Source organism: Sinocyclocheilus grahami, unplaced genomic scaffold (genome assembly GCF_001515645.1).
Source record: "Sinocyclocheilus grahami isolate Dianchi unplaced genomic scaffold, SAMN03320097.WGS_v1.1 scaffold2152.1, whole genome shotgun sequence".
Classification (NCBI taxonomy): domain Eukaryota; kingdom Metazoa; phylum Chordata; class Actinopteri; order Cypriniformes; family Cyprinidae; genus Sinocyclocheilus; species Sinocyclocheilus grahami.
In genome coordinates this window covers 37,090-46,958 of record NW_015507331.1, presented here as the reverse complement: position 1 = coordinate 46,958, position 9,869 = coordinate 37,090, and the positions used below count along the sequence as shown (strand labels likewise).

Genomic DNA, 9,869 nt, shown 5'->3' with positions numbered 1-9,869 from the left:
GTCTGTGTGTGGTGGCTCTTGATGCCTTGACCCCAGCCTCAGTCCATTCCTTGTGAAGTCCACTCAAATTCTTGAATCAATTTTGCTTGACAATCCTCATAAGGCTGCGGTTCTCTCGTTGGTTGTGCATCTTTTCCTTCCACACTTTTTCCTTCCACTCAACTTTCTGTTAACATGCTTGGATACAGCACTCTGGACAGCCAGCTTCTTTGGCAATGAATGTTTGTGGCTTACCTTCCTTGTGAAGGGTGTCAATGATTGTCTTCTGGACAACTGTCAGATCAGCAGTCTTCCCCATGATTGTGTAGCCTAGTGAACCAAAATGAGAGACCATTTTGAAGGCTCAGGAAACCTTTGCAGGTGTTTTGAGTTGATTAGTTGATTGGCATGTCACCATATTCTAATTTGTTGAGATAGCGAATTGGTGGGTTTTTGTTAAATGCGAGCCAAAATCATCACAATTAAAAGAACCAAAGACTTAAATGACTTCAGTCTGTGTGCACTGAATTTATTTAATACACGAGTTTCACAATTTGAGTTGAACTACTGAAATAAATGAACTTTTCCACGACATTCTAATTCTAATTTATTGAGATGCTCCTGTTTATGCAAATTCATTCTCTGCCAGCAGGAGGCGCTTGTAGAGCGGGAGAGATAGAGGTTTCCCCGGTAACAGCTGCAATCAAATAATAAGTGCTGCGCTCACAAACTCTGCTCAGGCATTACAGTAAAGACGAAAATGACATCCATAATTTTCTGAAGACAGTCGGTTTCCTTCAGAAATACAGTGATATAAAAACACCCGCACCGGGTTTCGACTTTGACACGTGCAGTGCTCTTGTTTATTTAACGAAGTCAAAGCCTTTTGGAAAATCTATTTGTGGCGGTCAGTTTTGATATTGTGGCGGGCAGCCACAAATAAATCAATGTATGGGAAACACTGATCTAAATATTAAAAATGAAAATGAAACTTACCTGATTGAACTCTTTCATTTGATCTGGGTGTCTGTCTTTAAAGTGTTTTGTTAGTTTGGTGTGTTTCCTTGTTTTGATGTCGCCACGTCTCAGTGCTTTTATGAAGAGAACACATCTACGCACCTTTCGGATAGCGCATCAAGAACCAGGTTGACCGGGTACTCGGTACCACCGGTACTTACAAAAACCTGGTACCGCAACATTTTCATTTTTTTAGTACCGACTTGGTACCGAAGTACCAGGTCTTTTGACAACACTAAATATAACAATATAATACAATATAGTGTTGTCAAAAGACCCGGTACTTCGGTACCAAGTCGGTACTAACAAAACGAAAACCTTACCAGTTTTTTTTTTTTTTTTTGTAACTAACTTAGTTGTTATTCTTGGCTGAATAACTCTAGAAGGTTTTCAAAAGCCCCTTAAAATTAAATATGTACACAGTTTGGATTAAATTAATTTCGGCTTTGGTACCGAGAACCGTGGATTTTCACTGGTATTAGTACCGAATACTGACATTTTGGTACCGTGACAACACTACATTCATGCATTTATCTCCTTTCAGCATTGATTTTTATGCGGTTACATAACACTGACCAGAGCATGAGCCCAGAAGCTTAGACCTAAAATACCACTGTGCAATTCATGGCATAATATGTTTGGCTCTGAATCATTCATGTTGTGTTCATGTTGTAATTCTGGGACTCCAACACAAAAGAGCTAAGCTGCTCTTAAACAGCAGGTAAAAGCAGAGCTGTGGCTGGTCGCTTTTCATATCCATCAAATCCAGTTCAGCGCGGGGAAGATCCCGAATATCATTAAAGACTTTACCCAAGTATACTTTATCCAAAATATACATTTGTTTCTTGTGTGTCCAAACTGCAGACACATACATTCAAACCAAAAACCATTCAGACACCAGATATAATTTTTTATATTTTGTTACTAGTGGGTGCAGGACACTGTAGTTCATGTAAGTGAGGATAGCAAAATAAAAGTAAACTGTGACATATTATACCCAGAAATACTTCATACAGTGGACTACCAGTAAAACTGATAAAAAATTTGGGGACCAAAAATTTTGACATTTTGACCTGATTATGTTTAGCTTAAAGGGGTCATATGATGCGATTTAAATTGTTCCTTTCTCTTTGGAGTGTTACAAGCTCTTGGTGCATAAAGAAGATCTGTAAAGTTGCAAAGACTAAAGTTTCAAATCCAAAGAGATATTCTTTATAAATGTGTCTTTAAAAATATATACAGTCAGCCACGCCTACCTAAAATGCTCGTTCTAACACGCCCCCACATGTCTACATCACGATGTGGGAAGATTTGCATAACGCCGCCCAAATGTTCACGCAAAGAAAGAAGGCGTAACTTTTATTCTTGCTGTAGTATTGTTGCTGCCGCCGCCATGTCGTGAAAGCGCTGTGTTTTTTGTTGTGAAAGTGAAACTACTTTGTTTGGTCTTCCAAAAGAGGACAATATCTGCTTCGTCATGCCTGGAGCTGATCCGTGCTGGTCGCTGAGGAAATACATCAACTTCGCTGTGGATCACCAGATCGGCTTTCACCGTGGACGAAGCGGAGGCCAGCCCGGGGTCGTCACATGTGGTTGCTGCAAGCCCTCCGGACACTCCTTCGTTGAATCCGCCGGCCGCGCCGTTCTCAAGCCCCCGGCCTCCGCTCACTCTAGCCCCCCCCGGCCTGCAGTTCTGACTCACAGACTGTAAGTACGATTTTTATATTTAAAGGATTTGCCACTGATGATTCAAACGCGAGTTTTGGCCAGTGTAGAGTAGCGCTTGTTGTTTGTTGTTTCTCCGATCACAAATGCAGACATGGTTTTATGTTTACGCGGCGCGATGCAACGCAACGCGTAAAAAGACAGTATAAGTCATTATAACCCATAATTATGTCCCCACTGGATGTAACAAATGCCTGGTTTATAATGGGTTTTTAATGTGTTTGTCTCGTAGCTCCGGCCGGACACGGCAGCACAGTATGGTGAGGGGCGTAACATTTCAGTCTCACGCTTGAGGTATTCGGCCAATCACAACGCACAGGATAGCTGGCCAATCACAGCACACGATGAGCTTTGTAAAAATCGACGCGTTTCAGAAAGACGGGGCATAGAGGAGAAACAATAATGTACAGTATGTGGAAAATAATGTGTTTTTTGAACCTTAAACCGCATAAACACATTTCATTACACCAAATACACAAAATAATGTTCTTTTTAGCAACATCATATGACCCCTTTAAACAAGTGACAAAAATGCATCTTGAATAATTCTCACAATAAAATACAGCACAGTGATTTATCCTGCACATCAGCACTATCATCAATGACAACATGGCTTTTGGAAAGATGTCCAGGTTGTGTGAAATGGGCAGCATTACGTCGGAGTACTGACCTTGTGGAGGACGAGAGGACACTCCAGACCACACTTACACGTGCCATCGGTCAGCAGGTACGACTTCAGCTGCTCGAGGCAGGACAGCACTGATCCACTCGGACTAAACACACACACCAAATGATCACAATTACAGTAAAATAATGTTAGACACTTTCTACAAATAATTGCTTGTGTCTGGAGAACCACATGAAACACTCCAGACGAGGGCAGCTGGTTTGGGTTGGTAACTTATCAGGAACCGTTGAGCCTCGCTGATGCGAGCGATTCAAAACTGAACCATCACACTGAACACCTGATGTTGATCTGGGATGCATTTTTCTCCCTACTTTTTGCAGCGATGTGCATGCAGAACTCTCCTCATTAAACCATCCGTATGTAAACAGGACCAAATCACATCGCGTCTTAGCGTTTTTGTGTCAGCTGCAGTTTCACCGAATCTCATAAATGATGCTGCGAGTGACACGCCACCTAAACTAAACTTAAGCTGAACAATGCCACTGTCGCACTGACGAAGACATATTTTAATTAGAAATAATGCAAAATAGTGATTCACGGCTGTTAGGAAATGTTTATGGATGGTTAATTTCGGCAGGAATGAATGTGGACCCTGGCGATGCATGTTCAGACAGAGCAGGTCCATACCTGATATACAGGACCCCCGAAGCCTCCACCTTGCGCTGCCAGCCGATGGGCACCTGGGCGAGCTGACCTCTGCCCTCAGCACCCTCCCTCTCTTTTCCTCCATTCATTTTTCTGGATCAGCGCAAAACTGCTGGCGAGAGATCACACGCTCTTCTCTGTCCCGACACAATGTCTCATTCTGACGCTCAGAAGAGAGAAGACGAGCACAACAGGACCGCAGCGAGACGCTCACAGCGCAGCCCAGAGAAAGGGCCGCATTACTTTGCCACTCGATGCAGACAGGAACTCCGCAGCTAGTGTCTGAGCAATCAAAGCCATGAGAAAAGAGTCTGAAAGCGCTTCTGATCTGGACATAAAAGCACCTCAAATAAACACATGGAAAGAGTTGCAGCTCCCAGCAGGCCGAGGGTCAGGCGTGGCGTTCACAGCAGACAGCGCACCTCACGATCTGCAGACGCACTGCTCATCATGGACCGTTCAGATGCAGCTCTCGCAAACTCATGGTTCCTAAAGAGAGAAAGAGAATATTATAATCTGACCACTTCTGGAAATACGGGAGTCGAGATCGGAGCTTTCGTCCACAAACGCCTCGAGTTTCCAGATTCTTTACAGTCGCTCTGACGCAAACTCGCATCATTCACAGCAAACCTTTATTATGCGAAAACTACAGCGCGCCGCTACTCTACATATAATGTAATAAATACATAATGATCTGTAAACGGAAGATTTCACCCAAACGCAGCTGTAAGTCAAACACTGATCACACCTTGCAAACCTCAAAATGAAACTGCAAGGAACAAAATGCCCTCTGGTCAAATGTTAAAATTAAAAACGAAATAAATGTTTAAGTCTAATTAGGGCTGCACGCTACATGGTTTTAGCATCGATATCGTGATGTGCGCATCCGCAATAGTCACATAGCAGGATGTGCGATGTTTAGTATACTGATCGTTATATTTATACAGATCGTTTTCTTTGCTCACACAGAGATGCCGTGTCTACAGCTAAAGCAGTTCTACACTGGACACAACAGAGCTGCAAAACATTTGATCTTTGTGTCAGTGCCTCATAAACAGAACGCATTAGTTTACCGTCAGGGATTTGTCGTGCACCGCATCCAGAGTAGACCGCTTCACTGATTATAATGGGTTCTGTAGTATTCTGTCGTCCGGTGTAGACACGCAGATGCACATGAACACCGAATTCTGTTCATTTCTGCGTCTACTTGTGCCTGAAATGACACATACGCGCAAAATTATGTCTCTGCAAGTATGCTTGTAAACAGTTGCTTATGGCTTAGGTGAAGGAAAACCATAGAGAAAGAAAATGGATGTGTAACACTATATTGGTTCACAGCAGTTTAATATTCCTGTTGCTTTCTGTGTCATGTTAATCAAACAACAAAACACAATCACTTTTGCAGCTTTAACACAGATTTATTAGATTTTATTTATACAGTGAAGACTATGCAGTTATTTTACATTTGATTATTAAATTTCTGTACCGGAATACTGTTAGACTTACCTGACAAATATAAAGCAGTGTTTATTTCATTTGTTTCTTTGTTCGATCTATGCTTGTAATTTGTTTATATTCTATGCTGTTTACTCATTTACTCACCTACAAAATCACCCCAATCATTGATTATCTTTCTCCAAATAGAGCTATTCAAGTCATCTGGTGATTTTTTTTCATATCGAAATATATATTGCAGAAAAACAAAATATCGCAAATTTTGTGAGTTTTTTCCAATATCGTGTAGCCCGAACTCTAATGTGTAATGAAAAAATCAATTCAAATCAAATCAGAATTACTTTAGCAGACATGCTAACAATCTCACAGGTCATCTTCAGAGGTCATGCGGCCTAAACCACCAACCAGACATCATCAAATCATCTGCATAAAGAACATAAAGACAGATTTCTCACACTCAGGAGAAGGATCTGCATCCAGTAAAGACACGAGGAGCTCTGAATAACTCCATTTCAGAACTGATTTCTCATTAAATTAACTGTAAATTAAAGGTAGAAGTTACAATAATCTTCTTCCATGATTGTGTTATTTACTTCATGAAGTACTTCATGACATAGTGCGGATGTACTTTATCCAGTGAATGACTCGATCAACTAAAGGAGAATCATCAAGCGCTCTTCAGTGTGTGTGTGAGTGTGTGTACCCGCGTACACTAAACAACACACAGGTGAGCCCTGATTGGTCAGCACTGTGACTGACAGCTGAGATCCACCAATGAAAGATGAAATCAGAACATACAGGTTCTGCACAGCAGGCCTTTATAATGTGAACATGTCAGCACGGGTTCAAGAAAGATAAAAAAATCATGGATGAATTTCAGTGATTTTTAATAAGAGCTCTTCTATTCTGAAGCACAAACATCATGAACTCAGACGTGTCACGCTGGGCATTCTGGACTGGCTTAGGTGAGCGTATGAGATCTGAACTCACTCGCCAGCAGTGTGAACCGGTGTGAGTCCAGATCACACAATCCTCAGCTGCACAGACAGAGACACGGCCAGACTACAAGAAGATCACTGTGTCACTGTGCTGCTGACTCACGACAGGACTGAAGGAGCGGCACACACACACACACACACTGTCTCACACACACACTGTCACTTACTTCATGAAGTACTTCATGACATAGTGCGGATGTACTTTATCCAGTGAATGACTCGATCAACTAAAGGAGAATCATCAAGCGCTCTTCAGTGTGTGTGTGAGTGTGTGTACCCGCGTACACTAAACAACACACAGGTGAGCCCTGATTGGTCAGCACTGTGACTGACAGCTGAGATCCACCAATGAAAGATGAAATCAGAACATACAGGTTCTGCACAGCAGGCCTTTATAATGTGAACATGTCAGCACGGGTTCAAGAAAGATAAAAAAATCATGGATGAATTTCAGTGATTTTTAATAAGAGCTCTTCTATTCTGAAGCACAAACATCATGAACTCAGACGTGTGTCACGCTGGGCATTCTGGACTGGCTTAGGTGAGCGTATGAGATCTGAACTCACTCGCCAGCAGTGTGAACCGGTGTGAGTCCAGATCACACAATCCTCAGCTGCACAGACAGAGACACGGCCAGACTACAAGAAGATTACTGTGTCACTGTGCTGCTGACTCACAACAGGACTGAAGGAGCGGCACACACACACACACGCACTGTCTCACACACACACTGTCACACACACACACACTCACACTGTCTCACACACACACTGTCTCACACACACACATTCACACTGTCTCACACACACACAGACACACACACACACTCATTCTCACACACACAGACACACACACACACTCATTCTCATACACACACTCTCATTCTCATACACACAATCACACACTCATTCTCATACACACAGACACACACACTCACACTGTCTCACACACACACACACACACACACACACTGTCACACACACACACACACACTCACACTGTCTCACACACACACTGTCTCACACACACACATTCACACTGTCACAGACACTCACACTCATTCTCACACACACATTCTCATACACACAGACTCATTCTCATACACACAGACACACACACACACTCATTCTCACACACACAGACACACACTCACACTCATTCTCACACACACAGACACACACACACACTCATTCTCATACACACACTCTCATTCTCATACACACAATCACACACTCATTCTCATACACACAGACACACACACACTCATTCTCATACACACACACACTCTCATTCTCATACACACAATCACACACTCATTCTCATACACACACACACTGTCACACACGCACACGCACTCTCACACACACACACCCACACACCGTCATACACACACACACACACACACACGCACATGCACTCTCACTAGGGATGTAATGATTCACTCAACTCACGATTCGATTTGATTCACAATAATATGTTTTATTTTTTTTACAAAATGAGATTTAAGAAATTATAAATTAAATGTGTCCTTTTATTATTGATTGGACAAAATGCTGCACATTTCTTTGTGAAATTGAAATATAACACTATAATAATAATAATATACTAATATAGCACTTGCATATCATTGCTCTTTTGTTGGTTTTGATTGCTGCTATTGTCCTCATTTGTAAGTCGCTTTGGATAAAAGCATCTGCTAAATGACAATTTAAATATAAATGTAAATGTAAATAAAACTACATTGAAATTTTAAAACAAGCCCCAAATCAAATAAATAAATAACAAATAAAATAAATCTCTTCATATAAACAAAAATAAGGCTTTGTCTGTGCTCTTAACATTTAATATTAGAGGCAACCACTGCATTTTAATCACGATCCAAACAAAGATGCTGCATACATGCAACACCAGCAGTTTTTAATCTAAATTAGATTGTTTAATTTCGAAAATTGAAGCAAAAACAGAATGATTCGACTTCACTTTTGTGAAACTATACACACACGTGCACTCACACACACACACGTGCACTCACACACACACACACACGTGCACTCTCACACACACACACACACGTGCACTCTCACACACGCACGTGCACTCTCACACACACATTAACACCACACAAACTACACTGCAACTGAAAGACTAACACATTCGTTAATTTTGAACGAATCTTTAATGTGACTCGGGAAGAACGAGTCGTCTCTGGGAGTGATTTGTTTAGTTGCGCATGCACAAACATCCTATAGGTTCTGTACTGGAATTAGTCAAGTAGTTCACCTGGTTTGAGTATTCAGGTTTTTCCGAGTCGTTCGTTAATCACGTGACAGACCCATAAGCTTTAACCAATGCCGTCTGAGCCGGAAAGAGAACTGATTATTTCATCTCTCGAGTCTCCGGGTTTGAGTTGTTCATTCATCATGTGACAGGCCCATAAGCCCAAACCCGAAGACTTGTCAGATAAGAGGTGAGGTGAGCTAATAATAGACTGAAGACCCAGGTAAACAATTAATTAATCTTTTCTGTTTCTTATAGCAGTTTTGTATTGTTTGTAGTGTGATCAACGTTTGCGTAAGTAGTAGACGTATTAGGGAAGTAACATGTAACATTTTAATTATATTTTGCTAAAATGAACGAAATGACTCAGAAAAAAGATTCGTTCATTTTGCTGAACGAGACTCAAAGGTCCGAGTCGGTAAAATTATCCGAACTTACCATCACACACATGCACTCTCACACACACACTCACTCACTCACTCACACACACACCCACACACTCTCTCAAACACACGTGCACTCACACACTCACACACACAATCTCACATACACACAGACACACGCTCACACAGTGAGCGGCATATAAGGCACATCAGAGAGAGTGTGTGTGTGAGTGTGTGTGTGAGAGAGAGAGAGAGAGCGAGAGAGAGAGACACACTCCAGGTGTTGCTCACCTGTCAATACCATGACCCTTCATAAGATCTTTCCCATCATGCCTGTCACATTCATCCACTGCTGTATTCTGACTGATTTCCGAGTGACAGTAAATAATGTTTGGATCTGATCAGACAGACTCTTGAAGATGACTGATGTAACTGCTCAAACAGTGAGTGTGAGAGAGATGTGTGTGTTCGTGTGAACAAACCCTAACACGTTCACAATCACTCATTTCTGCATTTCCTAATGCAACCCTAACCAGTGCAGATAAACGAGCTGCTGGCCCGCTGCTAAAGCTAGCCGCTTCGCCTCGGTTCGGGATGAGGCTCTGGGCTCATTATGGCTGCGGGTGAATCCGAGCGCACGCACGCGCACACACACACACACACAAACAAACAGACACACACACACACACACACAAACAGACA

General features: G+C 42.0%; 1 long non-coding RNA gene across 2 annotated transcripts in view; it reads right to left on the bottom strand.

Moving 5' to 3' along the window:
• Positions 1-3,276: 3,276 nt before the first annotated feature.
• The window catches only part of LOC107574221 (uncharacterized), a 7,149-nt gene continuing 556 nt past the window's right edge, over positions 3,277-9,869 (bottom strand). Inside the window, exons 2-4 of one of the 2 annotated variants that reach the window (XR_001607641.1) lie at positions 5,128-5,267; positions 4,037-4,543; positions 3,277-3,494 (exon numbers count right to left, since the gene is read on the bottom strand). This is a non-coding gene — a long non-coding RNA (uncharacterized lncRNA). The remainder of the gene's footprint in view (positions 3,495-4,036; positions 4,544-5,127; positions 5,268-9,869) is intronic. The other variant, XR_001607642.1, reaches the window with a different exon arrangement.